This window comes from Notamacropus eugenii, chromosome 5 (assembly GCF_028372415.1).
Source record: "Notamacropus eugenii isolate mMacEug1 chromosome 5, mMacEug1.pri_v2, whole genome shotgun sequence".
NCBI classification, from domain to species: domain Eukaryota; kingdom Metazoa; phylum Chordata; class Mammalia; order Diprotodontia; family Macropodidae; genus Notamacropus; species Notamacropus eugenii.
Window position 1 is genome coordinate 55,904,251 of NC_092876.1, and position 27,628 is coordinate 55,931,878.

General features: G+C 39.7%; 1 protein-coding gene across 1 annotated transcript in view; it reads right to left on the reverse strand.

The window, feature by feature from the left end:
• The window catches only part of FBXO42 (F-box protein 42), a 103,031-nt gene extending 75,670 nt beyond the window's left edge, over positions 1-27,361 (reverse strand). The window contains exon 1 of the mRNA XM_072609021.1: positions 27,043-27,361. The gene's annotated coding sequence lies outside the window, so the exon portion shown is untranslated. The remainder of the gene's footprint in view (positions 1-27,042) is intronic.
• Positions 27,362-27,628: the final 267 nt, after the last annotated feature.

The following is a 27,628-nucleotide window of genomic DNA, read 5'->3' on the forward strand; positions in this document are numbered from 1 at the left end:
CCCCTTCCTTACCTAGCCTTCTTCTATCTTTCCAGTCTTCTTACACTTTATTCCCCGCAATGTACTCTTCAATCCAGTGACACTGGCCCCCTGACTGTTCCACAAACAAGACACTCCATCTCTCAGTTCTGGGCATTTTGTCTTTCTTTTTCTCTGGCTATCCTCATGCCCAGAATGCTCTTCCTCCTTCCCATCTCTGCTTACTGGCTTCCTTGAAGTTCCAACTAAAATCCCTTCTTCTATGAGAAGCCTTCCCCAGCCGCTCCTATTTTTGGTGTATTTTCTTCATTAATTATTTCCTGTTTATCCTATATATAGCTTGCTTACCCATATTTGTTTGTTGTCTCTCCCAGTAGAGTATGAACTCTCTGAGGGCAGGGATTGTCTTTTGCTCCTATCTGTACCCCCAGCTCTTAACACAGGATCTGGTACATAGTAAGCATCTAATAAATGTTTACTGAATGACTGAACTTCCATATGATTTTCAAGTTAGTTTTTGAGAAGCCTTTTGTTCTGTATGTACAAACTGTTTTGTAAATTTAGCTGCAAGACATAACATTTAGTAAATATGTTGTTATAAATCCCTTGCTTATAAATAGCTCTTCCACTTAGCTGGGTACAATTATAAATACTTATTAATATTAATACATCTTCAGTGCTCTTGAAATATCCAGACAGACAGTGTGTAAAAGCTGTGTGACAGTACTACATCAAAACTAAGAAGGGAAGCCTTCAATTAAGCCCCAGCATGGAGCCCCTGCTTTGTTCTCACAACTCATATTACCAAGCAAACATTAAAATGGCTTACTATTAATTTCCTGCAGCAATTTTCTAAAACTCAAACCTAATATATTGATCAAGAACATCTTAAGTTTTTATACCAAAACATTCATTAATGAAAAATAATTAAAGTAGTCACATAAAATACAAAAGAGACAGAAATGTACCCATCATTTTAAAAGCTTTGGATAAAGTGTAGAATATTAATCACAAAGACTTCTCAATATGTGTAAAATTTTATCTCTGTTGAGTTAGCATTTCACTTTTGAAAAAATCCATTAAAACTGGGTTTTTTCCTTCATTTCCAAAAAACATTACCCAAAAAAGTGATTTGTTCTGGGATTAGTAAATTGAACAGTATTAAAGAAAAAGGGGTGTATTAAAGTATTAAAGAAGTATGGGGTGACAGAAGAACAGATGAAGATAAAATTTTACTGTCTTTTGGCATGCTGCAGTATGAGCCATTATGTACTGTTTTACTTGGTCTTAAATTACACTGAATGAAGTTAATTTGGAAAAGGTCCTCCAGATCAGCAGAAAGTCATATTCTTCATTTTCTTCATAGCTATGGCATCAAGGAAAGAAGACTGAATTTGGGCTCTGAAGTCTTAGATTCAAATTCTAGCTCTCTCTTCCTAGATATGGAATCTTAGGCAACTCACCACCTCCCAAGGCCTCTCTGGCTTGGATGGATTACTTTACTGTGGACATTAAGAAGAAACTAATAAGATGAACTATGTATGTCAGCTGTCTTATTCTTAAATGAAGAGGTGTTAAGAAATCTATTTCTTTCAAGAGAACTATAATGTTCTCTGAAGACCAGGTTTCCCCTTTCTTTACCCCACCATTCCCTGAAGCTATCATAGTGTACATTCTCTCTCCTTTTCACAGCCAAACTATTAGAAAGGGTGATCACTTCACTGCTCTCATTTCCTCACCTCCCATTCATTTCTCCATCTCTTTCAATTCATCTTCCAAACCCAACACTCTTCTTAAACTACTCTCCCCAAGGTTACCAATATCTTTTGATACCATTGATCTTTTCCAGTCCTTATCATTCTTTTACCATACTTTCCTCCTTAGGCTTCCATGTTCTCCCCCTACCTCTCTGTCCCAACCAGGCTGCTCTTCCTGCCCACTAGCTGTGGGTGTTGCCCTCACGGAAAATTCTCTCTCAGGCCCTCTTCTCATTTACACTCTCTCTCCACTGGTGAGCTCATCAGCTACTATGAATTTAATTTATTTCTAAGAAAGTGACAAACTGATATACCATTTCTCTCCCAAACTCCAGACAGTATTACTAGTTGCCACTTAGATGTCACTGCTGGCATCTCCAATGCATAATTAGGTCCAAAACCTCCAAATTTTTTTTTTGATAGTACCAACCTTCCAGTGACCTTGCTCCACAATCCTCGCATCTTCCTTGACTATTCCCTTTCCCTGGTCTCCCATATCCTAATCCATTGCCAAATCTTGTTAATTCTATTGCTGCAACATCTCTTGTACCTGTCTCTTCTGTCCATGAATACAGTTTTGTATCTACTCTTGTTCATGCCTTCAATGCCTCTTCACCTGAAGGTTCTGAATAGATTTTCTCCCCAATCCATCCCCAACACAGTAGCCAAACTGATATTCCTAAAACACAGATCTGATCATGTCACCAGACTCACTTATTAAAAAATCTTTCATGACTTTCTATTGCATCTAGGATAAAATACAAAATCCTCAAACAAATATTTAAAGACCTCCACAATCTGGATCCCACCTACCTTTCTGGTCTTGTTTCATTCATGTTGCTCCACTTCCCACAATCTCTTGCTCCAGTCAATCTGGCCTGCTGGTTGTTACCCCTATAAGATTGCATATCAATTCCCTCTCTTTATAAAAGTTGTCCCCAGTCTCCAGAATATATTCTCTCCTGACCATCACAGATACCTGCCTAACTCTACCTCAGGTGTCACCTCTCAGAGGATACATACGTACATACATATTGTATGTACATTATGTATCTCCCAGCAAAATGTAAGCTTCGTGAGAACAGAAATTATTTTTTCTATTATCCACAGCACCTAGCACAGGGTCTTGCAGATAAGTTAACTTAGTAAAACTTTGTTAAAGTGGATTTTTATACACAACTTGGCAGACTGAGAATAACTTTCCATATCAATTCACTCATAAGAAACATATTTTGCAAGTGCTGCATTATACTTTGGGAAAGGAATGTCAATTTATACATAGATTCAGGTCTAAAGCAGAAAAGGTCATCCAGTCTAACCATAACCACATGCAGAAGGACTTGCCCAAGGACACAACAAGGGTGTAAATGACAGAGAAAGAATGGCGTCCTGATTCAAGATTCTCTCTATTGCCCCACAAGGTAGTTGAGAAGTTCTGATACGTATCTACACTTAAGCTCCAATATGACAAGGTGGTATTTAAGGGAAATCTGTCAGGAACTGAAAACTCAAATTCTGATCTCCATCAAAATTACCAGATTTCAATGGAAAATGTGACAAACTCTCAACTGTGTTATATGAAATTACACCAGAAATTTCAGCAAACCGTATTTTTGTTCATCTCTATCAATGAGTAAAAACCAAACTCAAGACTGAAAAAGACCAAAAGGCAGTAAAAGAGAGTGGATCTAATTAGATGCTCCTACCAAACTGAAAGATGGAATCACGAAGAGAAAAAACCAGTGTCCCTTTTAAATTGATTCTAAAGTTATGACTAATATCCTTCCAGGACTTTGCTGGTAATTTGGAGGGGAAGGCCATTAGTGTAGTCTATTCTAAACAGCCTATTTTAATATAACCTTTATAGCAACCTACATATAAGAACAGCACCAGATAAAAATAAGTACCCCTCCCCCCAAACCACTGTGTTCCACATTGCTATTCTAGGTTACGTCTTAATGAACTCTAAACTTAAGTTCTCTGCAGTACTGCAACCAAAACTGACAGAAAGAGTCACAAAACTTCTCATCAGTTTGGACACAGCAAATATATAATGAAGACTATCCCTAGGCTTCTAGAGGCAATCTTTTCACCTTGTAACTTATATCAAGCTGGAATGAGGAGTGGTGAACTAGAACCTCACGCAGCAGAAATCCAAAATCCACTAGACAGGAGCGTATTAAGTGTCACTCAAGAATACTACACGTCAGAAGATAGTCAAGAGCAAGAATGCACATGATGACTCTTTGGACAAAAGCAGTCATACATGGGTTCGGATGAGGCAAATCAGATCCCTCAGACACTGAAAAAAAAGAAACATTTTAAACATATTCTAATAGGTCCTGTGGGATCCTGGAGTCAGTCAAACTGTATGTGTGTCTGCCTTTCCTGGTCACTCTCACGCCAGCTCTGAATAAACATAAGTTCCTCGCTTCCCAAAAGTTAATTAAATCCTGTTTCTAATAGATGTTGTAATGACAAAATAAAGCGTTCGTATAATTTTATTACAACTATCAAGGACAAGACTTCAATAAATACTTAAAGAAAATTGCCACTGCAAGAATTCTCAACATCCTGAAGCTCCAAGAGGAGCCAATATATCATCTTTTAATTCCTGTGCCCGCTGCAAGAATTCTCAACATCCTGAAGCTCCAAGAGGAGCCAACATATCATCTTTTCATTCTTGTGCCCCTAGCACCTAGCACCCAGGATCCTTAACAAAAATCTACATTGAACTTTATTTGGGAAATGTGGTTCTGAGGAAGTAGCAAGGGGTGTTGCAGTTTACAGAGGCTAAAAACAGTTAATTTTTACCTCTTCCAATGAACTATTAAAAAAAGCTTCAGCAAATGTATGGATAATTGAAATCTGCCACCACTACTCTCTCATCTCTCTTGCGGAAATGGGTTCTATTTGTAGAATGGAACTTGTCGTCTACTTATAGATGAGGAATTTGGGATCCCTTCAGTGCTTCTCAAACTGTGAGTTGTAACCCCATATGGGTCTCAAATCTAGTCCACAATGCAATCACAAAGACACCTTTGTTCAACAATCTTCTGCATATGAATTATCAAGCAAGACATAAAATGAGGAGACATGGTTATCAACATCCTACATAAAGTTCATGCAGAACAAAGAGTCCAGGTAGTTCGAGAAATTCTCCTTATGTTCCAGGTGACATAATGATAATTTCATCTCAAGTCTTAGAATATTACTGGGTCTTAATGGAAATAACAAACAAAACAAATCAGCTTAGAAATATATAGAAGAAAAAAACAAACACAATCTTCAGATTATGACATGTCCACGAGTACATATCACACAGAAAAGCAGTACAGGCAATGAACTGGGCTCAGAATCAGAACGCATCAGCTGAATCACACTTGGGAAACTGCATAGTGCTTTTACTGATCCTATGTCATCTCAGAAGTTGCAAAATTTCATCTTTTTAACACAATATTATCTCCAGAATGCTTTCTAGACACAAATGGAACACTGCAAAATCAGAAGAATGAAAATCACGAGGGATCAAAATCTGCTGTTTACCAATAATGAACTTACGTGTGCAAAGTTTTATAAGACATCAAGATCACGGGATCGTAGACTTAGAGGTAGAAGAGAGCTCAGGCATCATCATTTACCAGATGAGGAAGATGAGGCCAGGGTCACAGAAAGAGTAAGCAAGCTACAGAAGTGACATTTGAACCCAGATCCTCCAATGCTCCTTCCATCACGACTGATCACAATGAGGAAAAGAGAACCGTCTGACAATACTACGCACTGGTGTCCACAAAGTATTAAAAGACCAATAGAAGGCCTCAAGCACACTAACTGATTGCTCAGAGGAGGATTTAAGAAACTACAAGAATTGCATAGAATAAGAAGGTATAAATGAGTTGTAACCTACCTCACTGATGGAGGAACTGCCCAAATCAAGGAGAAGTACTCAAAGCCATCAAACTAAAGGACATGAAAGTAAGCTTTGAAACTGAACCCTTCTTTTATGATAATTTTTCATCTGCTCGTTTCACTGCAGAGGAACTTTCTCGCCTTATTTCTCCCCATATTCACAATAAAACAGTAAAGATAACATGTCAATTTTCCTCAGTACCTCATATAGGAATTCAGGATGCCTTATGTTCTGTTTCTGAGTGGGGTTTTTTTCTTAGGAGCAAAGGGAAATCATCCTAACCAAATGTTTGCTGCTTAGCTTAACAAATTACCACTTCCTACCTCAAAGAATTTTACGGTTTTACTTAGCGTATGCCTAAAGACTTCTGGAAATAGGGGGCAGAGTCAAGATAGAGGAGTACAACAATTGACCTATAGAAGCTCTCCCCAATAACTCATAAAATACCTGTAAAAAATGACTCTAAACAAATTCTAGAGTAGCAGGAGCCACAAAATGACAGAGTGAAAGAGATTTCCAGCCCAAGACAGCCTGGAAGGCTGACAAGAAAGATCTATTGCACCAGGCTCAGAGCAGAGCACTGAGAAGAGCAGAGTCTTGGCTGCACAGTGTAGCAGGGACAGGATCAGAGCAGGCTTCAGGGCACAGAATCACAGGTAGCAGCTGCAGTTCCCAGATTGTTCAACCCACAAAGGCCAAAGTCAGTTTCAAAGGTCAGTGAGAAAGTTCTTTCACCTGGGTGAGAAAGGAATTTGGTCTGCCCTTGCCAGCAGCAGTGTCCATTTTTGAAGTCCTCAGTCTAAAGACCCTGGGGAAATTGAGCCCCTGATTTGGATCTCAGCCCTGAATGGCAGTCCTGGGGGTGAGGAGGAACACTGGTTGGTGGAGCTAGTGAAGGCTGTGGAGAGGGAATGCTACTCATAGATCCTGGGCAGAAAAGCTTGTGGTTGCTCTCAGACCAGAGTGCAGGCCAGGAGAGGAGTAAACTCCTCTCCCTTGGTTGTGTCACCTTGCAGGAACTGAGAACTTACAGGTCTCCAGAGTATACCCTCTGCTTGACAAAGGACTCAAAAGTCAAGTAACTGGTTGGGAAAATGCCCAAAAAAAGGGGGGGAAATAAGACTATAGAAGGCTACTTTCTTGGTGAACAGATATTTTCTTCCATCCTTTCAGATGAGGAAGAACAATGCATACCATCAGAGGAAGGCATAAAAGTCAAGGCTTCTGCATGCAAAACCTCCAAAATAAATATACAGTGGTCTCAGGACATGAAAGAAGTCAAAAAGGATTTTGAAAATCAAGTAAGACATTTGAAGGAAAAACTGAGAAGAGAAATGAGAGTGATGCAAGAAAATCATAAAAAGTGAGTCAACAGCTTGCTAAAGGAGACCCCAAAAAATGCTGAAGAAAATAACACCTTTAAAAATAGGCTAACTCAAGTGGCAAAAGAGGTTCAAAAAGCCAATGAGGAGAATGCTTTAAACAGTAGAATTAGCCAAATGGAAAAGGAGGTTCAAAAGCTCACTGAAGAAAATAGTTCTTTAAAAATTAGAATGGAACAGATGCAGGCTAATGACTTTATAAGAAACCAAGAAATCACAAAACAAAACCAAAAGAATGAGACAATGGAAGATAATGTGAAATATCTCATTGGAAAAACAACTGACCTGGAAAATGGATCCAGGAGAGACAATTTTAAAATTATGGGACTATCATGATCAAAAAAAAGAGCCTAGACATCATTTCCATGAAATTATCAAGGAAAACTGCATTGATATTCTAGAAACTGAGGGTAAAATAAATATTGAAAGAATTCACCAATCACCTCCTAAAAGAGATCCAAAAAGAAAAACCCCTAGGAATGTTGTAGCCAAATTCCAGAGTTCCCAGGTCAAGGAAAAAGTATCACAAGCAGCTAGAAAGAAATAATTCGAATATTGTGGAAATACAATCAGAATAACACAAGATCTGGCAGCTTCTACATTAAGATATGGAAGGGCTTGGAATATGATATTCCAGAAGTCAAAGGAACTAGGATTAAAACCAAGAATCACCTACCTAGCAAAACTGAATATAATACTTCAGGGGAAAAAACTGTCATTCAATGAAATAGAGGACTTTCAAGCATTCTTGATGAAAAGACCAGAGCTGGCTAGAAAATTTGACTTTCCAACACAAGAATCAAGAGAAGCATGAAAATGTAAACAGGAAAGAGAAATAATAAGAGATTTACTACAGTTGAACTATTTACATTCCTACATGGAAAGATAATATTTGTAACTCTTGAAACTTTTCTCATTATTTGGGTAGTTGGAGGGATTATACACATATATATATATATATATATATATATATATATATATATATATATACACACACAGAGGGCATAGGGTGAGTTGAATAGGAATGGATATCTAAAAAAAATGAAAATTAAGGGGTGAGAGAGAAATATATTGGGAGAAAGGGAGAAATGGAATGGGGCAAATAAATTCTCTCTCATAAAAGAGGCAAGAAAAAGCTTTTTTCAACGGAGGGGAAAAGGGGGGAGGTGTAAAGGAGAAAGTGAAGCTTACTCTCATCACATTTGGCTTAAAGAGGGAATAACATGCACACTCAATTTGGTATGAAAATCTACCTTACACTACAGAAAAGTAAGGAAGAAGGGGATAAGTGATGTGGGGGGATGATAGAAGGGAGGGCAAATGGGAGGAGGGAGTAATGAGAAGTAAACACTTTTGGGGAGGCGCACAGTCAAAAGAGAGAATAGAATAAATTGGGGGGGCAGGACAGAATGAAGAGAAATATAGTTAAGTCTTACACAACATGACTACTACGGAAGTCTTTTGCAAAACTACACATATATAGCCTATAATGAACTGCTTGCCTTCTCAGTGGGAATGGGCAGGGAGGGAGGAAGGGAGAGAAGTTGGAATTCAAAGTTTTGGGAACAAAGGCTGAGAATTGCTTTTGCATGCAACTGGGAAATAAGAAATACAAGTAATGGGGTATAGAGATCTATCTTGCCCTACAAGAAAAGAGAGAAGATGGGAATAAGGGAAGGAAGGGGTCTGATAGAGGGGAGGGCAGACTGGGGAAAGGGGTAATCAGAATGCATAGTTTTGGGGTGGAGGGAAGAGATGGGGAGAAAATTTGTGGAAAATTTTATGGAAATGAATGTTGAAAACAAAAAAATAAATAAATAAACATTAAAAAAAGACTTCTGGAAATAAGGAAAACTATTCCTTACTAAACAAAAGGCTATCAGTAAACTAAAACCAGGCAATGAAACACCTGCAGATGTTCCCTGTGAACCAGAATGATTTCAAAAACAAGAGAAGTTATGCATTGTACATATTAAGATAGAGAACTAATCCAACAGGCTTCTGATTAATTATCCTAAACTAAACTAGCATCAAAATATGCACAATGTTGCATACACTGAAGAAGAGAGAACTGAAAATTCAATAATTAAACTCATAATTCTTTGGGCCAAATTTTTTAAATAGTACTATAACCAGTAGTATCACTGACTGAGGAATTCCTGAGCCCCCTCTGCTGGTTTTGCAGTTACAATGACTCCAAAACTAACTAAGTTATTAAAATGATGAACAATATTAAAATATGCATACTTTTCCAAGTAAAACATTGACTAATAAGCTTCAGACCTTCTTTTAAAAATAACATAAGATTCAACAAATGACAGTAGATATGGTGTTTGCTGCCCGACAACTCCAAGAGAAATACCAGGAGCCAGGAGCAGAACAGAGGTCTGTACACAACGTTTGTAGATCTGACCAAGACTTTTGACACTATTAGTCATGAGGGTTTATGGAAAATTATGTCAAAATTTGGTTGCCCAGATAAGTTCATCAATATGTCAATTTCATGATGGCATATTTGCCTGGGTTCTGGATAGTGGACAATGCTCTTGTGCCTTCTCAGATACCAATGGAGTGAAACAGGGCTGTGTGCTTACTCCCGGGCTTCTTCAATGAGGATGAACCAGCACAGCATTAAGGTCAACTACTGTACTTTTGGTAAGTTCTTCAATTTGAAAAGGCTACAAGTCAAGACCAAAGTGGAGGAAGTGTCGGTGCATGATTTTCTGTTTGCAGATGACTATGCACTCAATGCAGCCCCTGAAGCTGAGATACACCAAAGTATGGATCAATTCTCCACTGCCTGTGCTAATTTTGGCCTAATAATTAACAACAAGAAAACACAGGTGCTCCATCAGCCACCACCACACCATTCATACGTAGAATCATCGGTTACAACAAATGGAGAAGTTTTGAATGCTGTGAATAAGTTCACTTACCTTGGTAGTGTACTTTCCAGGGATGTACACATTGACAATGAGGTTGATGCATGCATTGCCAGAGCTAGCTCAGCGTTTGGGAGGCTCTGAAGAGACGTTTGGGAGAGAAGAGGTATTAGACTGACTACCAAACTGAAGGTCTACAGAGCTGTTGTGCTGACCTCATTGTTGTATGCCTGTGAAACCTGGACAGTCTACCAGCACAATGCCAGGAAACTGAATCACTTTCATTTGAACTGTCTTAGGAAGATTCTGAGGATCACCTGGCAGGATTAGGTACAAGACACTGAAGTCCTTGCTCAAGCTGAACTGCCAAGCATTCAAACTTTGCTTCAGACAGCACAACTCCAATGGGTTGGCCACATTGTTAGAATACAAATGTACACTTGCCAAAAAGACTATTTTATGGAGAACTCACATGGGGCAGGTGATCACATGGTGGTCAGAAGAAGCAATATAAAGACACTTTCAAGGTCTCCCTCAAGAACTTTGGATTTGACTGTGCAACATGTGAGACACTGGCACAAGACCACTCAGCATGGCATGCCCACATCAGAAAGGGTGCTGTGCTCTTTGAGCAAGGCAGAATTGAGACAGCACAAAGTAAATGGAAGATGGGCAAATTTGGAGTATCCATCCCATACATCCCAGTTCACATGGACTACCTGTGCCCAACCTGTGCCCAACCTGTGGTAGAGCATTCCGAGCTCATATTGGTCTGATCAGCCCCAGCTGGGCACACTGAAATTTCACTTTATCATGATGATGTCATTTTGGTCCTCTTCAAGAACAAAGGACAACAACAACAACCAATCAATCAACTAACAATTTGCCTTTAAAAACAATTTAGCTCAATATCAAAGTTAAAAGACATTATCACTCCTTTCTGTGAAGAATACATAAATGGTATGTGGTAAAGATTCTTTTAAGGAGGGTTGTTTGAGTGTTTATTGGTATCTTTTTTGTTCAAAAATGTATCAATAATTTTAAGTTTAAAAACAATGTTGCAAATTCATGGTTTTGCCTTCCCTCTTAAAAATAAACATAGAGTTGGAGACATTTTTTAAAGGAATGGGCTTTCACCAACTGGGGAATGGCTAAATAAATTGTGATATACGAATGTAATAGAATACTATTGTGCTATAAGAAGTGATAAACAGGAAGACTTCAGAGAGGCCTGGAAAGACTTATACAAACTGATGCAGAGTGAAAGGAGCAGAAGCAGGAGAACTTTATACACAACAACCACCACAGTTTTCTGGCAGTCTTAGAACTTCATTGCAATGCAAGGGCTTAAAAAATTCCCAATAGTCTGTTAAGGCAAAATGCCTTCCACATCCAGAGAAAGAACTATGAAATCCAATCACAGAATGTAGCAGATCATTTTCTTTTGTATTACGTTTTGGTTTGTTTTATGATTTCTCCCATTCATTTTAATTCTTCTACGCAACATGACTAAGGCAAAAATGTATTTAATAGAAATGTATGTGTAGAACCTATATAAAATTGTATGCCATCTCAGCGAGGAAGGGAGGAAGGAAGGGGAGGGGGGGAAATTTAACTTATATGGAAGTGATTGTAGAACACTGAAAACAAATAAAATAATGATTAAAAAAAATAAAGGAATGGGCTTTGCTGAGAAACTGAGTAAATAACAAAACTGTTTTAAGCTTCATAGTCCAGCAAAATACATATCACACTGAAATTGCTGTTACTCGTATCAGGGAAGAAGGAGAAAGAGCCAAATGATACAATACGATCAGGCAAATTAATCTTCCATATGGGAAGTTAAAAGGAAGGAAAACAAGGGTTAAGGCAATTGCCAATACGGAAATCAAGTTTAAAAAGCAATGAAGTAATCATGAAGGGAAAATAAAAAAAACACACCAATACGATCAGAGGAAGGGCAATTTTTTAACTCAGTCAAAAACATGAACAAAAATTCTGAGCAACAAGTCTTCAACTCAAGCTATTCTGCAAGACTACAGCAAAATTCTAAAGTTAAATCTTAGCAAATCAGTATATAATATGACTGCAATTCAACAAATATTTATAATACCTACTATATATGTACAAAACACTGGAGTTGCAAAGATAAAATAAGGAAATCATTCCAGACAGACATAGTTAGCAGGAAGAAAACTGGTTTTTCCTTAAGATGCTGATATAAAGCTGGAAGCTTCAGGCACTGACCATGGTACCAAGCTTCACCATTCTCCAGATGCTCAGAGCACAACCATTTCCTGGACTCTTAGAGATGGGCCAACCCTTCTTGATTCAACTGTCCCTTTGATTGCCACAAGTCACAACTCTTGAAGTAAAAGTGTCACATTTCTACAGTTCTTTAAGGTCTGCAAAGTGCTTTCTTGGAACAATTTTGTGAAGCAAGCAGTGCATATTTTAATGATAAGAAAAGTCAGCTTCAAAGATATTAAGTAATTAACCCAAGATCATACAGTTTCAGAACTAAAATTTGGACCCAGGTCTCTGGACGCCAAGCTCAATCAGTCAACAAGCATTTATTAATCACCTACCATTCTAGGCACTGTGCTAAGTAATGAAAATACAGAAAAGAAAAACAGTCCTGCCTTCAAAGAGCTTGCACTATAATGAGGGAAACATACACATACAGAAACACAGAAGACATACAAATCAATTACGAGGTCCCCTTGGAAACTGAAAACTGACAGTTTGTGGCTGTTTGCACTATAACCCAAAACAATACAAAATGACTCTCTTATGGCAAATCCGCAGTAATTCCTAGCTTCCTTGATTTTTAAAAAGAATTAATTTCTAAAAATTGCCTATCTTCAATGATCTCCAAGGTAGGGGCATGATCACCAATGGGAAGGTGAAAAGGTCTGCAATCTACCATTCCAATAGGTAATAAATTCACATTGTAGAACCTAATAATACTCCTCCCCAAACCCACATAAGCCTTCTCAGAAAACCTCCAACCTTCCCTATTCCTAGTTGTCTCTGCACTTTTTTCCTTTCAATGTTACATTTTTCTACTGTGTATCTGTTTGTGTATGTATGTACACATGTGTACACATACACATACACACGCTAAATAAAGTGTGCATCTTCTCGCACCTGTTAGAATGTAGGCTCCTTGGGGTCAGTACTATTGACACTAGCCCCACCTGCCCATCCCACCCCACATTTGCCCAGATGACATTAGGAAAATTCCTCCCTTATGCAACATACACAACCTGTTTCCCACCCCATTCCCCGGGACACCCTATCAGCAGACATTCCTTGGGTTTTGTGCTTAGAGGTAGTGACAAGTGATTAAGAAGAGTTCCTTAATAATTTGGGGTGGGACAGCAAATGCTATGCACTTAGCACAGTGTCTGGCACATAGTAGACACTTACTAAATGTTTGCTGACTGGCTGAATATGCAAGAAGTACAGGCATGGATGCGTTGTGACCTACATTACAGGTTTCACTGCATTATCCTCCTGCCCAAAAAACAAAAACCAAAAAAACTCACCCATCTCCTGAACTTCCCTATTTCTATTGAAGACATCTTCATCCTCCCAGTTACTCAGCCTCACAACAGGTGGGTCGGGCATGCCAGATTGCTCACTTTCACTCAGTAATATATATGACAGAAGTTGCCAACAATATCTCCCTTATCTCCACTCACACAGAAACCAGCCTTGTCACCTGGATCATAAAAACAGTCTCCTAATTTATCTCCGTGACTTAAGGCTCTCCCTACTCCAATCCATCCTGCCAAGGTGATCTGAAAGCCCAGGGCTGATCATGTCCCTCTAGTGGCTCCCTAGGACCTCTAGGACAAAATAGAAGTTCCTTCCTTTAGCAATGAAAGCTCTTCACAACCTGGCCCCAACCTTCCTTTCCAGGCTCATTAGGCATTATTCCCTTTCTTGCATTCTGCTGTCCAGATAAACTGGTCAAATTGCTGTTTCTCATATAAAAACAACTAAAATATCCAAATATGAACAGGACATTAAGTAATATGATGTGTGTTAACTGTGGGGATTGAGTGAACCACACTGACTATCTTGTGACTCAATTATGGTTCCAGTTCAGTTCCCTTTCTATTCAAGTATGGATCTAATAATCCAATTTCTGTCTTGTGAGAAAACTTTATTCAATGATAGGAATTATGAGAAAATTTCTGTGCATTGTTTGACCCAAGCTCCTTCATGGCTGGGAAGCTACTGCTTAGAGACCCTTCATTAAGGACCTAGGTTATGCTGACCAGAAACTCAATCAGATCCAGACTGATACAAGTAATTTTCTTTCAATTACACACCTCAAGCAACTCGTATGTTTTATCTGAAAACTGTACCCAAAGTGGTCAATAAATAATTGTTTCCTTGTTTCTTTGACTGAATACTGACATTTAGATGGGAGCAGGCACCTCTTTTTCTGATTTCAGGGAATGCACCTTTTTACTCTCCCCTTCCCAACTTGGAAGGTCCTTAATCTTTCTTCCAATTAGAAATCCGATTATCCAAGTTTATATTCTGGTTTATATCTTGTTATTTTCTTTTAATTCATAAAAATCTATCTCCCCCTGTATTCGAGTCCAGTACCAAGTTAAGGAGGCATGATCCCAATTTGTTACACAATTGGTAGGGACCGCTTAATAAACTACGTTCATAAGCGTGAACCTTTGTCTCCTCAGTTATTTCAGATTTCACCCATCACAGACGTTAAGCAGAACAACAATAAAGAAAAAAGAATGGATTTATATTAAAAGCTTTCTGCTCAGCTGAAATCACAAATAATTCACTTTTTGTCTTTTTTACATTGTGTATGATTATCCAGAGATATATTACTTGCTAAAAAGCTATTACCATTATGTGACTATTATATTGTGTATCTTTCAATCTAAAAGTATTCAAAAAAAGAAAGAAATGTTCCTGTTTGATCAAATTAACTAAATTACTAACAACTGTGATTTAAGTTTACTCTATCCCTCCAAGACAGGCACAGGATTTTTTAAAAATAGTGATGCATATTCAATCACATTACTCAATAAATAGGATTTATGTATTGTTTTTAAATAAAACTTTAAAAACACTGTTATCTTTATCTCATTCTTAATTTCTATTCTGTATGTTTTATGACATACATATTAATAACAGTATATATATAATTTATAAATACATAGTAAGTCCATGCTTAAAAATTTTGTTATCAATATGGGTGTACAATCAAAACAATTTGCAGGATGTTGTTCTAAGACAGACATTGCAAATTCCAGGTCAAGGCCTAAGTCTGTCAAGGCAATTTGCTTAGTAACTTCAAAAAATCTCACTAAATCCAGTCTTTTATTTCCACTTTCTCTATTCTTAACAGACACACAGAGCTTTAGGACAAGAATTTTTTACGGTCTAATTTAAAAAAAAAAAAAAAGGCGCCCCTAGGCATCAGTAATATTCCTAATGAAACAAACTAGCAGTCTTGGGACATAGCATTAAAGAAACAAATTTTGTATGGCTTAGAAACTATAGGCATGACATCTTTTATAAGAAAGTTCTGAATAAATGGGTGTCCTCCAGAGAAAGGACAATTCAGAACGCTGGATACATGAATTTTCCTAAATTTTCCAAAACTCAAAAGGCTTTTACTACTTAGCTATCATAGAAAGAAAATATATTTAACCCTGGCTCTTAAAAGTTCACATTCCTTAATACATAAGGTATTTCTGCATTTACACAGAATTATCAGAAACAATTACCTTAAGAATTAAAATCTATATTGGCTAATATGACAAAACAGGAAGATGATAAATGCTAGAGAAAATGTGGGAGAGTTGAAACACTAATTCATTGTTGGTGGAGCTGTGAGCTAATCCAACCATTCTGGAGAGCAATTTGGAACTATGCCCAAAGGGCCACAAAAATGTGCATAACCTTTGATGAAGTAATATTGCTTCTAGGGTTGTATCCCAAAGAGATCATAAAAATGGGAAAGGGACCCACATGTACAAAAATATTTACAGCAACGCTTTTTGTGGTGGCCAAGTACTAGAAATCAAGGGGATGCCCATCAATTGGGGAATGGCTGAACAATTTGTGGTATATGAATGTAATGGAATACTACTGTGCTATATAAGAAATGATGAACAGGTGGACTTCAGAAAAACCTGGAAAAGTTTATATGAACTGATGCTAAGTGAAATGAGCAGAACCAGGAGAACATTACACATAGCAAGAGCCACAGCACATGAGGACTGTTTCTGATAGACTTAGCCCTTCACAGAAATGCAAGATCTAAAACATTTTCAAAAGACTCAATGCAAAATGCCATCCACATCCAGAGAACTATGGAGTTGGAATGCAGAATGAAGAAACTATTTTCTCTTTTGTTATATAATGTTTTGGTTTAGTTTTTCTCATGGTTTCTCCTATCCATTTTAATTCTTCTACACAACATGACTAATGTGAAAATGTGTTTAATAAGAATATAGGTATAGAACCCATACAAGATTGCATGCTATCTTGGGGAAGGAGGAAGAGAAAACTTTTTTCTTTTTCTTTTTTTAATTTATTTAAGTTTTCAACTTTCATTTCCACAAAAATTTGAGTTCCAAATTTTCTCCCAGTCTCTCCCCTCCCCTCACCCCAGAACGCTTTGCATTCTGATTTGCACCAATGTGCCCTCCCTTCTAACACCCTTCCCTTCCCTTACTCCCATCTTCTCTCTTGTCCTGTCGGGCAAGATAAATTTCTATACCTCATTATTTGTATTTCTTATTTCTCAGTTGTATGCAAAAACAGCTGAGTTCCAACTTCTCTTCCTTCCTCCCTCTCCACCCATCCACACTGAGATGGCAAGCAATTCAATATAGGCTATATATGTGTAGTTTTGCAAATGACTTCCATAACAGCCATTGTGTGTAAGATTAACTATACTTGCCTTCATCCTATCCTGCCCCCCATTTCTTCTATTCTCTCTTTTGACTGTGTCCCTCCCCAAGAATGTTTACTTCTAATTGCTCCCACCCTGCTTATCCCCTTTTCTCCTACTTTCCTGTAGTATAAGAGATTTTCATGCCAAATTGAGTGTGCATGTTATTCCTTCCTTGAGCCAAATGTGATCAGAGTAAGCTTCACTGTTTCCCTCTCACTTCCCCCCTTATTCCCCTCCATTAGAAAAGCTTTTCCTGCCTCTTCTATGAGAGATACTTTGCCTCATTCCATTTCTCCCTTTCTCCTCCCAATATATTCCTCTCATCCCTTAATTTTATTTTTTTTAAGATATGATCCCTTCCTATTCAACTCACCCTGTGCTCTGTCTCTCTAAGTGTGTGTGTATGTATGTATGTGTGTGTGTGTGTGTATGTATATAATCCCTCCAACTACCAGATACTGAGAAAAGTTTCAAGAGTTACAAACATTATCTTCCCATGTAGGAATGTAAACAGTTCAATTTTAGTAAGTCCCTTGTGATTTCTCTCTCCCGTTTACCTTTTCATGCTTCCCTTGATTCTTGTGTTTGAAAGTCAAATTTTCTTTTCAGCTCTGGTCTTTTCATCAAGAATGCTTGAAAGCCCTCTATTTCACTGAATGACCATTTTTTCCCCTGAAGTATTATACTCAATTTTGCTGGGTAGGTGATTCTTGATTTTAATCCTAGTTCCTTTGACTTCTGGAGTGTCATATTCCAAGCCCTTCCATATCTTAATGTAGAAGCTGCCAGATCTTGTGTTTTTCTGATTGTATTTCCACAATACTCGAATTATTTCTTTCTAGCTGCTTGCAATACTTTTTCCTTCACCTGGGAACTCTGGAATTTGGCTACAATATTCCCAGGAGTTTCTCTTTTTTGATCTCTTTCAGGAGGTCATCAGTGGATTCTTTCAATATTTATTTTGCTTTTGGTTCTAGAATATCAGGGCAGTTTTCCTTGATAATTTTATGAAGATGATGTCAAGGTTCTTTTTTGATCATGGCTTTCAGGTAGTCCCTGTTCCCTTCTCACTCTGGTTGAAAAAGCTCTCTCACTACCTTTGGTGCTTGTGGGTTGAGGAATCTGTGAACCACTGCTTCTGCCTGGGATTTCATCCCTGAACCCTGCTCCAGCCCTACTTCTCCCAGTGCCGCGTGGCCGAGACTGGGCTGGGCTCTGTTCTGCATCTGGTGCTGTCGTTGGCCTTTCCCGTCAGCCTTCCAGGTCACCCTGGGCCAGAAATCTCCACTCCATTGTTCTGTGGCGTCTGCTGTTCTAGAATCTGTTGAGAGTTTTTCTTTACAGGTATTTTATGAGCTGTTGGGGAAGAGCCTAAAGTATATGCACCTTTCTACTCCGCCATCTTGACTACATTAAGGGGGATAAAACTTAAAACATATGGAAGTTATTGTTGAAAACTGAAAACAAATCAACAATAAAAAAAATTTGCAAAAAAAATGGAAATGATTATTGAAAATTGAAAACAAATAAACTAATAAAAATGTAAAAAAAGCAAGAACTGAAATCTATAGAATGTCACTGTTATAGCTAAAACACTCCCATGCCTTCCCTCCCCGGTCCTCCCCTCTCCTTCCCTCCCTTTTCCTCTCCTATCCTCAAGTGTTCTGCCCAGGGGAAGGTAAACTCCATGACCAAAAACTGCCTTTTTTCCTTTGGGTTTACTGGCTACATTTCTTGTTCAAAGATCAAGCTTTAAACCCAATTCACTCTGGAGCTCATAGACTGGACAAGTCCCCACTCACCTAGCACAAAGTGGATATGATAACTAAATAGTAATTATTTCTCTTTTACCCAGGAATCCTGAGGGTCTTCCCCTCCCAATTTGATTTTTTTTTATTAGAGAGGCATCCCTTGAGTAACTTAAAGAAGCCTATTCATTGAATGGGTATATCTCACTCAAAGTGAGAACATAATAAGAACTTAGCCTGAAAGGGCCAGGGTCTCACACTGCATGCTGGGCCATCTCCAGTTGTTCTGATGAATATCAGGCCACTGGACCCAAATGGCTCAGGAGAAGACAGTGAAGCTGGTGACCTTGCACAGCCTGCCCTCACTCAAATCAAAGTCAGCTACAAGTCATGTCATTATCTTGATGTCATGGCGCTCTTCACGAATGAAGGACAAACATAACAACAACAACCCCACGGTACACACCAAAACCCCCTTGTGCACTAATATATGCCCTTAAGGAGTCAAGGCCAAAAAATTCATCACCCAGGAATGATAATTTGTTATTAAATTTCTGTACCTGCAAATGAAATAATGCTCATTCCACACACTAACTCACATAGTAGTTATAACTGTTTTATACCACAGGAAAGTGAGTCACATACCCTGAGATATCTAGTCAGCCTCAGCCATTTCTCTCATTCTACCCGGTCATCTTCAGAGACCATTCCCTGGGGGGTGGGAGTAGGGGAGAAATTGAGCCCTTTTAGCTTTAGAACTGCTACCCCCAAACCCTGGGCTTCCCTGACTAATGAATGGCCCTTTACATCAGGAGCCATGCTTCACATTCTATCCTAGCCATCATCTTCTTGCCATCCACCTTGCACACATAAAATATGACTTTACACTCAAACACCTATGAATCAAGGAACCATAAGGCCTAGGCCAGCAGTTCCAGAATTATATGGGTTAAGTCCCCCAGTGTAAGATCTCTGGAAGTCCCTAGATCATACAACAAGGATAGAGAACAAAAAAATGGCTAAGGTAAAATAATATTGAAGTTTGATTCATGTCATTTTAAATACCTCCTGCATAACCTTATATCCAAATTAATCAAGCCCAACCAATAATTCCTTCAAAACATGTCTCTTTCTATTCGTATGCCAACCACTTAGTTCAGGTTCTCATCAAGAAACCTGGGAGTCCCAGCTTTGCAACTAGCTATGGAAATGTGAGCAAGTCACTCCTCTCACTGTATATTATGTATCACAACTTCTATGACTACAGCTCTAACCATAACAAACACATACATAGCACTTTAAGGTTTGTAAAACACTATACCAATATTTTATCGTCATAGCAATCCTGGAAGGTATTATTATTATTCCTATTTGAGAGTTGAACAAATTGAAGCAAATTAGGTTAAGTGACTTACCCAGGGTCACACAGAGGGTAAGTGGCTGAGACCTGATTGAAAATCAAGTCTTCCTAACTTCAGGTAGAGCTGCATCACACATTTCCCTCTAAATCACAGGTACAAACTGCAGGGGCTTCTGGCCTGAACCAGATTAAAATATAATTGGGGTATGTTTAACAAAATAAATAAAAATTCAACACAGACAATGTTAATTTGTGGTTTTCTAAGTCACTGTGTGCAGAGCAGCAATCTGCTGTTTGAGTTGTATACCACTGGTCTAAAGTACTCACAGTTATATCAGGTTATTTAGTTTATAGAACACTTTCTTCACAACTATGAAGAAGCGTACGTATTAACCTCTCACATTTTACAGATGAGGAAACCGAGCACTGCATTTTAGGAAAGATACCAAATCTGAAAATCATCTAGGTAAGGCAACCAGGAGAGCAAAGGGCTGCAGAATCATACCATGTAATGAATGGTTAAAGGCACAGGGGTGTTTGGCCTAGAGAACAGGATCGACTGAGCGGGGATATCTAGCCAATCAATCCACAACCTTTCACTAAGTGCAAGGCACTGGGAAAACAAAAAATAAAATGGCCATAACAGTCTTTGCCCACAAGTAGCTTACTACATTCTAACAAAGGAGATAAGACACACATATGTAGACCAAACAAAAATAGAAATTAAATGTGACATAACACAGAAGGTAGGAAAGAAATGTGGAAATAAAGGGGAAACATTTCATGCAGAGTAAAGCTGAATCTACCAGAAAACCAGGGATTCTGAGAGGTGGAGTGAGGAGGGAGAACATGCTAGGCGTGGCTATCAGCCAGTACAAGGGCACAGGGATAGGAGATGCTACATGAAGAACTACAAAAAGGCCATTATCACCAGACCAGGGGTGGGAAACCTGTGGCCTCAAGGCCACAAATCTAAGGATTTGTTCTGTAAATTTTAGAATCAGTCAAAGGAATGTACTCAAGGACTGAGAGGGCCACATGTGGCCTCCAGGTTGAAGGTTCCCTGCCGCTGCACTAGACCACTGAGTACATGGGAGACAACATGTGAGAAGACTGGAAAGTTAGGGAGAAGCCAGGTTTTCAAGAGATGCAAATGCCAGAGGAGCTTATATTTAATCTTAGAAATAAAAGAAAGTCACTGGTGTCATACTAAGTTGGAGGGAGATGCCATGGTCACACTTGCACTTTAGGAGATACATTTGGGAGCTGGATGGGAAATGAATTGGAATGAACGGAGATACCAATCAGGAAGCCACTGCAGTAGTTTAAGTGGGAGGTTACAGGAGGGTATGCTGTGGAGACAAGATTTGGCAACTGACTGGCCATGTGGGGCGAGAGGGAGGAATTGAGTTCACAATACCAAAGCTGTTTATGTAGGTAACTGAAACTTCAGGATGCCCCTCATTTCAGAAATGGGGAAGCTCTGAAAAGGAACAGGTTTGAAAGAGAATGAGCTTTGTTTTGAATACGAGTTAGAATTGTTGACAGGACAGCCAATAGCTAGTTGGTGATGTGGGCCTGGATCTCTAGAGAGACGTGTAGTTCTGGGAGTCATCTGCGGATATAAGAAGTACTACCAGAGAGCTGATGAGGGTACCAAGTGAGTGACTGCACAGAAAAAAGGGAAAAGGACCCAACACAGATACTCCACAATTAGGGGGCATGGTGTGGAAGATGATCAAGTTGGTGAAGCAAAGTTCAAAGGAGAAGTAAAAATCAGAAGACATCACAACAGGCCGAACACTTGCTCTCTGAAGCACAGACAGAGGAAAGACCTACACAGAGAGATGCTATGATCTTCAAGAGAAAACCAAGGAGCAACCCTTCAGAAAACACTGTAGTATAGTACTGTGTTTCCTGGAAATAAACAAAAAGGTTACTGACAAAACTGAAAACGTGATATTCAAACAGATAAATTATTTTCTTGCAAACCTAGCAATTATTTTTTAAAATCAAAATTAAATAAATGTTACTGATAAGAACATCTCAGCATCAATCCTCCTCTAGGCAGTGTTCCAGATATTTATTTCACTGGACAAATCGCTTTGTATATATCATGAAAAAACTCAAATGTTCAAAAGATGATTAAGCTGTAAAGAGTTGATCAAAATTCAGAAGGAAATAGAAAAGTCTAGTCTATAATGCCATGCTGATGCATTTCTTAAGACATTTTGAAATGAAAACATGCAAAATATTAAATATCCTAAACAACTAAATTCACCACCTGAATCTAAGAATTTCTATGTCTTCACAGAAACTGGAATTACCTCAATTCTATATATGACTAGAAAAAGACTGATGAATTACTGTCTCATCTAAATTCCAGAACAGTTTTAAAAAGTCTTATAAATGGTTTATGCTTTGCAAAAATAATAATCAAAGTCTCTCATTTAAAAAAAAAAAAACAACAACCTCTAAAGCTTCTTAAACTGGATGATAAAGACAATCACCCACCTCTAATGCAGAACACAGAAGCACCAGTTCCAACACAAGCAGGAGAAAAAAATTTCGCAAATTTAATTCAGGCAAAATTTTAATTCAAATCAAATTCAAAAGCTTTCCATTAAGTATGTGAGTCAGAAAATGCAAAATCAAGGCTACAAGGGCACTAATAACTTATGAATTTTGCAAGACATGGAGGAATGTCACAAGAAACTATTTTTAAAATAGGTTGAAATGTGAGCTAATACTGAACCATTTTAAAGTATGACTTAATCATCTGCAACCCTCTTCCCTTTACGTGTAGTAGATTATTACCTCATTTTAAAAAAATGAAAATTTCTCTTTCTCTAACAAAAACAGTACCTCACCAGACTGAAAAAAATCACAGCCAGAGGAAGAATTGAGTCTTCATGGTCTCTTCTACTTCTGAATATAGTATCTTTGGAACCTCAAATTTTTGGCATTGCACTATAAATTCTGAGTATTTAATGAACGTATTACTATTCTTAACCCTAAAATGCATAAAGCATTGTCTTTGTAAATAAGTATCTGTTTTGCAACTGACATCACATTAATTCAATAAAGTCAATGAACAGCAGGAACTACTTAAGCTGAAGTCACTGCACAATACCTCATGAAAGTTCTTTCTTCACACAAAAGAATCTCTGACCATCTTATAGGAATGGATTTCTACTCTCCATTACAAACAGAAAAGAGATACTAGATAGACACATATTTAATATTTCTAATTAAAGAAGAATTAAAACCCCCTCTACTCTTTAATAACATGGCCAAATAAGCATATATAATAGGCTTCTTGTACTAGATCACCTTTAGCACTAGATCATCCAAACCACGTTAACTGTGGCAATGGCAATGCTTGTGTTTGCTGGCTTGGTATAAAACTCACTCTAAGAAACAGTCTAAGGCTCCCTTGCATTCTGAGACTGCAAATGCCTTAAGGAGAGAAGGGTCACAACAGTGAATGAATAAGAGAAAAGAAATCATGTGATAAAATTCCAAAAGGCAAACAATTTTTTAAAAAATCTTTCTATTTTTCAAAGAAGTTACTGCCCATTGAAAAGTAGACACTTCTGTGATGAACTTGGGTATCTATTTGCTGGCTGGAATGTGCAATTAGGGCAAGATTATAAAATAATTCATACGTATACAGCATTTTCATTATTATTGACCAATTTAAAATAGGCACAAAACTACACAAATCAACACAGCACATAGTCTAGTGGTACAAGCTGGGCTTAAAGTCTGAAGACGGGAGTTCTACTCCCAGTTCTGCCTGTATGACTTGGGTCAAATCACTTAACCTGTTAGAACATAGATAAACTTTCTTGTCCACAAAATGAAGGATTGGGCCAGATGGTCTCGTCTAATGGAGTGTAATATCTATGGAACCTCAACAATTTTTGATGCAGCTCTATGTGCTCATCCCTGCGGATAACTGCTGGTATACGGGGCCTCCGGGTCATTCCACTCCATCTCTCAGCTCTAGGCACTTTTTTCAGAGTACTTTCTATGTCTAGAATGCTCTCCAGCCTTTGCTGTGACTTCTGACCTCCCTGGCTTCCTTTAAATCCCCACTAAAATCCAGCCTTCTACAGGAACCTTTCTCCAAACTCTTGTAATTCAACGCTTGCCTTCTTTTTAATTATTCCCTATTTATCCTATATGTGACCTGTGTGTTACATATATATTCGTTTACGTGTTGTCTCCACCACTAGGCTGTAAACTGACTGAGAACAGGAACTATCTTCTGCCTCCTTTTATATCCCAAGAGCTCAGTACAATGCATGGCACATAAAAGGTGCTTAATAAATGCTTATGAACCAAATGAATAAAAAGATGTACATCGGCTACTCATCTGTAATTTAAAAGTCTCAGAAAGTAGTCCAGCACGCTTCTAAGTCAGGAGTCTGGCCTTTGGTCACACAATTACAATGTATTACAAGCAGGACTTGAAACCCAGTCTCCTAACCCCCAAGGTCAGACCTGTCTCCACTACAATTGCTTTTGTTCGGTTGTTTCAGCCACGTCCAAGTCTTCATGACCTCATTTGGGATTTTCTTCGTAGAGATACTAGAATGGTTTGTCATTTCCTTCTCCAGCTCATTTTACAGTTGAGAAAACTGAGGCAAACGGTGAAGTGACTCACCCTAGGTCACACAGGTAGTAAGGATCTGAGGCTGGATTTGAACTCAGGAAGATGAGTATTCCTTACTCCAGGCTCAGTGCACTATCTACTGTATCACCTAATTGCACTCTCCACTACACCATGCTTCCTCAAAAAGCTCATAAAATCCACAGGTTTTGTTGGCATTCTCCTTGCTTTTAGCCAGGGTTATGGATCACCCTCTGAGCTGTAAAGAAATAATGAGGCACTTTGCCTTTTATCCTATATAAGTGAAGATTTTACCTTCTTTTAGAAGTTATAAATGGCAATAAAACAATTTTTAAAAACGTAAAAAGTAACAAATAATAAATATGACTCCTTTAAAATGAATTTTCCTGCTTATTTTCCTTTCCTGACTTGGAGTCTGGGGAAGATTCAGAAGTGAAAACATTTCTTCCCAAAAGCCAAAATGCTAGAGAAAGAATGAAGCTATGAGTGATGCGAAGTTGCACCAGAACCTGATGTTTCAGCACAATGCAATATTCTCAGCAAGTCAGCATAATGTTAAAACAACCACATCGGTGTGTTTTGCTGCATTCAGGTATTCTTTTAGCAAAAGCAAGCAACAAGAAACCCCTAAGAAGATCCAGTTCTCTATGGGAAAGACTTTGGTTTTTGAAAGAAGAGAAATAATCAAGTTGCAAACATCCTAGTGTTAACTGGCATTCAACCCAAACAAATGTCATTTTGACAATCAAAAATATGTTGAAGTAAGCAACATATCCACCCATTAATATGAGTATAGCAAATTATATAACTGTCTCATAGTTATTTTGTATTTCCAACAGAAAACAAAGTTACAGGGCATAAAAGGATATAACATATGATAACAAGACCCAGAAGTTGAATCAGTCTGTACAAATGACTACGCTCAAAGTTAAGAATACGACAAAGCAGCCATCAATGTTAACCATAAAAACCTGCACTGTCAGATTTTTTAAAATGTTAATTCTAAATAATCTATATTTTTCAAAAAAACTTTTTCCCCTTGAGACACATGATTTTCTAATTCCAGAATAACTACAAGCTAACTCTACTTAAGTAAATAATTTAGAGTGGGCTCAATACGTATTGAAATCATGTTTTAACATTTTGCCACAGCATAATTCCAGCCCAAAGCACCACTTCTAAGTGCAATAATAAGACTCCAGAATCAATTTCGCTAAAGAGCTGCAGAAACACAACTAGACCCCATTAGCAGGGGCTGAGGGGGGAAAGGCTGTTCTCCCAAAACCATGTCAGGGATTATACAACACCGCTACAAATAAGTGAGAAAAGATCCTGACACACCGAAAGTTAATCTCCATCTGGAGCAGCCTGTATTCAACCAGAGAAAAGTTAAACCCAAACACCATCCCCATTAAAGAAAACAAAAGCATATTTCCCTAACATCAGGCAAATCTGGAGACTTAGCAGACAAAGAAAAGGGTTAATCGTTGAACAGCACCCAAGGACACTCAAACGTGAACTTCAGTTAAAACAGAAGGTCTCAACATTCCTAGAGAGGAGAGCAGCAGGACCCTTCAACTGCTAGGTCTGCATTTTCCTAACTGGCTCCCACCCCTCAGCATCATCTCCCTGAAACAGGCTCTCCACCACCCCAAACCTTTCTTTAACCAAGAGAGCTCCAGGTCCCCTCTCTTTCCAGGGAGAAGGGGCTATCTAAGCAGGTTCGCGGGATCCTCGGGCCAGCGCTGAGGGACCTCAGACTCAGAAACCCTTCACGAGGCTTTCCAGCCCTTTTTCTCAGTCCTTGGTCCCAGAGGCAGGAGCGGGAGGCGGAATCCAGGGCACAGCGTGGCCTTCATCATTTTGTCGGGGAAGGGGGAAGGGAGTGACCCCTGATACAGGACAGTCACTCCCAATACGCAGGGGGAAGCCCAGGAGGGGACGAGGCAGGGGGGACACATCTTCAAAGATGGGAGGACAGGGAGGGGCTGGCCTGAGGGAGCCTTGGCACCTTCGGGGGCTACCGCCTTCAGAGGGGAGGCTGGAGAGACTGGACTGCGAGGGGGAGGACGTGCAGACCCTCGGAGCGGAGACGGGGAGGGGGTTTGAACCCTCAAAGACTAGGCAGGAGGGGGAGGGGGGCTGCGCCCTCAGAAAGAAGCTTGGGGAGAAGGGGAGGTCAAAAGGGGACTGGGAGGGGAAAGGGGGTTTTGCCCCCAAAAGGGAGACCAGCGGGGAGGGGGAGGGGGAGGCTGCACCTCCGAAGGCAGGCTGGGGAGGTGGGGCAGGGGGCTCCCACAGCGGGAGGGGAGGCTCTGGGGGCGGGCGGGCCCAGGGGGGATGGGCAGGGTCTCCCCTGCTGGGGGCGCGGGAGGGTCCATGGTCAGAGGCTCTCTCTGCTCTCGCCGGCCAGGCCCCGGGGAGCGGCCTCACCTGGCCCGGACACCGCCCGCTCTCGCCTTCGCTCCGCGGCCGCTGCCGCGCGGACGGACGGACGGACAGAAGGACTGACGGACCAGGGGAGGCGGGGGGGAAGAGGGCGCCGCGGTGCGCCGGGCCTCGGACCGGGCCGCTCCCGCTGCCTCCTCCTCACGGCTGCCGAGTCCCCGGACTCCCCGGAGTCGCCATCTTCCTCCGCTCAACGCCGCCTCCGCTGCCGCCGCCGCCACCGCCGCCGCCACCGCCACCGCCGCTCCGGCCCGGGGAAGACAGTGAAACCGCGCATGCGTCAAGAGCCACCCGGAGAAGGCCGGGCGGGCACGGCGCGGCGCGCGCACGCAAGCACGCACGCACGTACGGAAGCACGAGGCCCCGACGAGCCCGCCTTGCGTGAGGACGCCATATGGAGAAGGGAAAAGGGAGGGAGCGTGAGATCAGGAGGGGAGAAGCGAGGCCTGGGACCTTCTTCCCGTCATCCCTTGCTTTTGTTATTGTTCTTTATTTAGGAAGACGAGAAACTGAACTGGAGAGAAGCAGGAGGAGAGCCCGCCCAGGGTTCCAAAATCCCGAACTCCTTTGG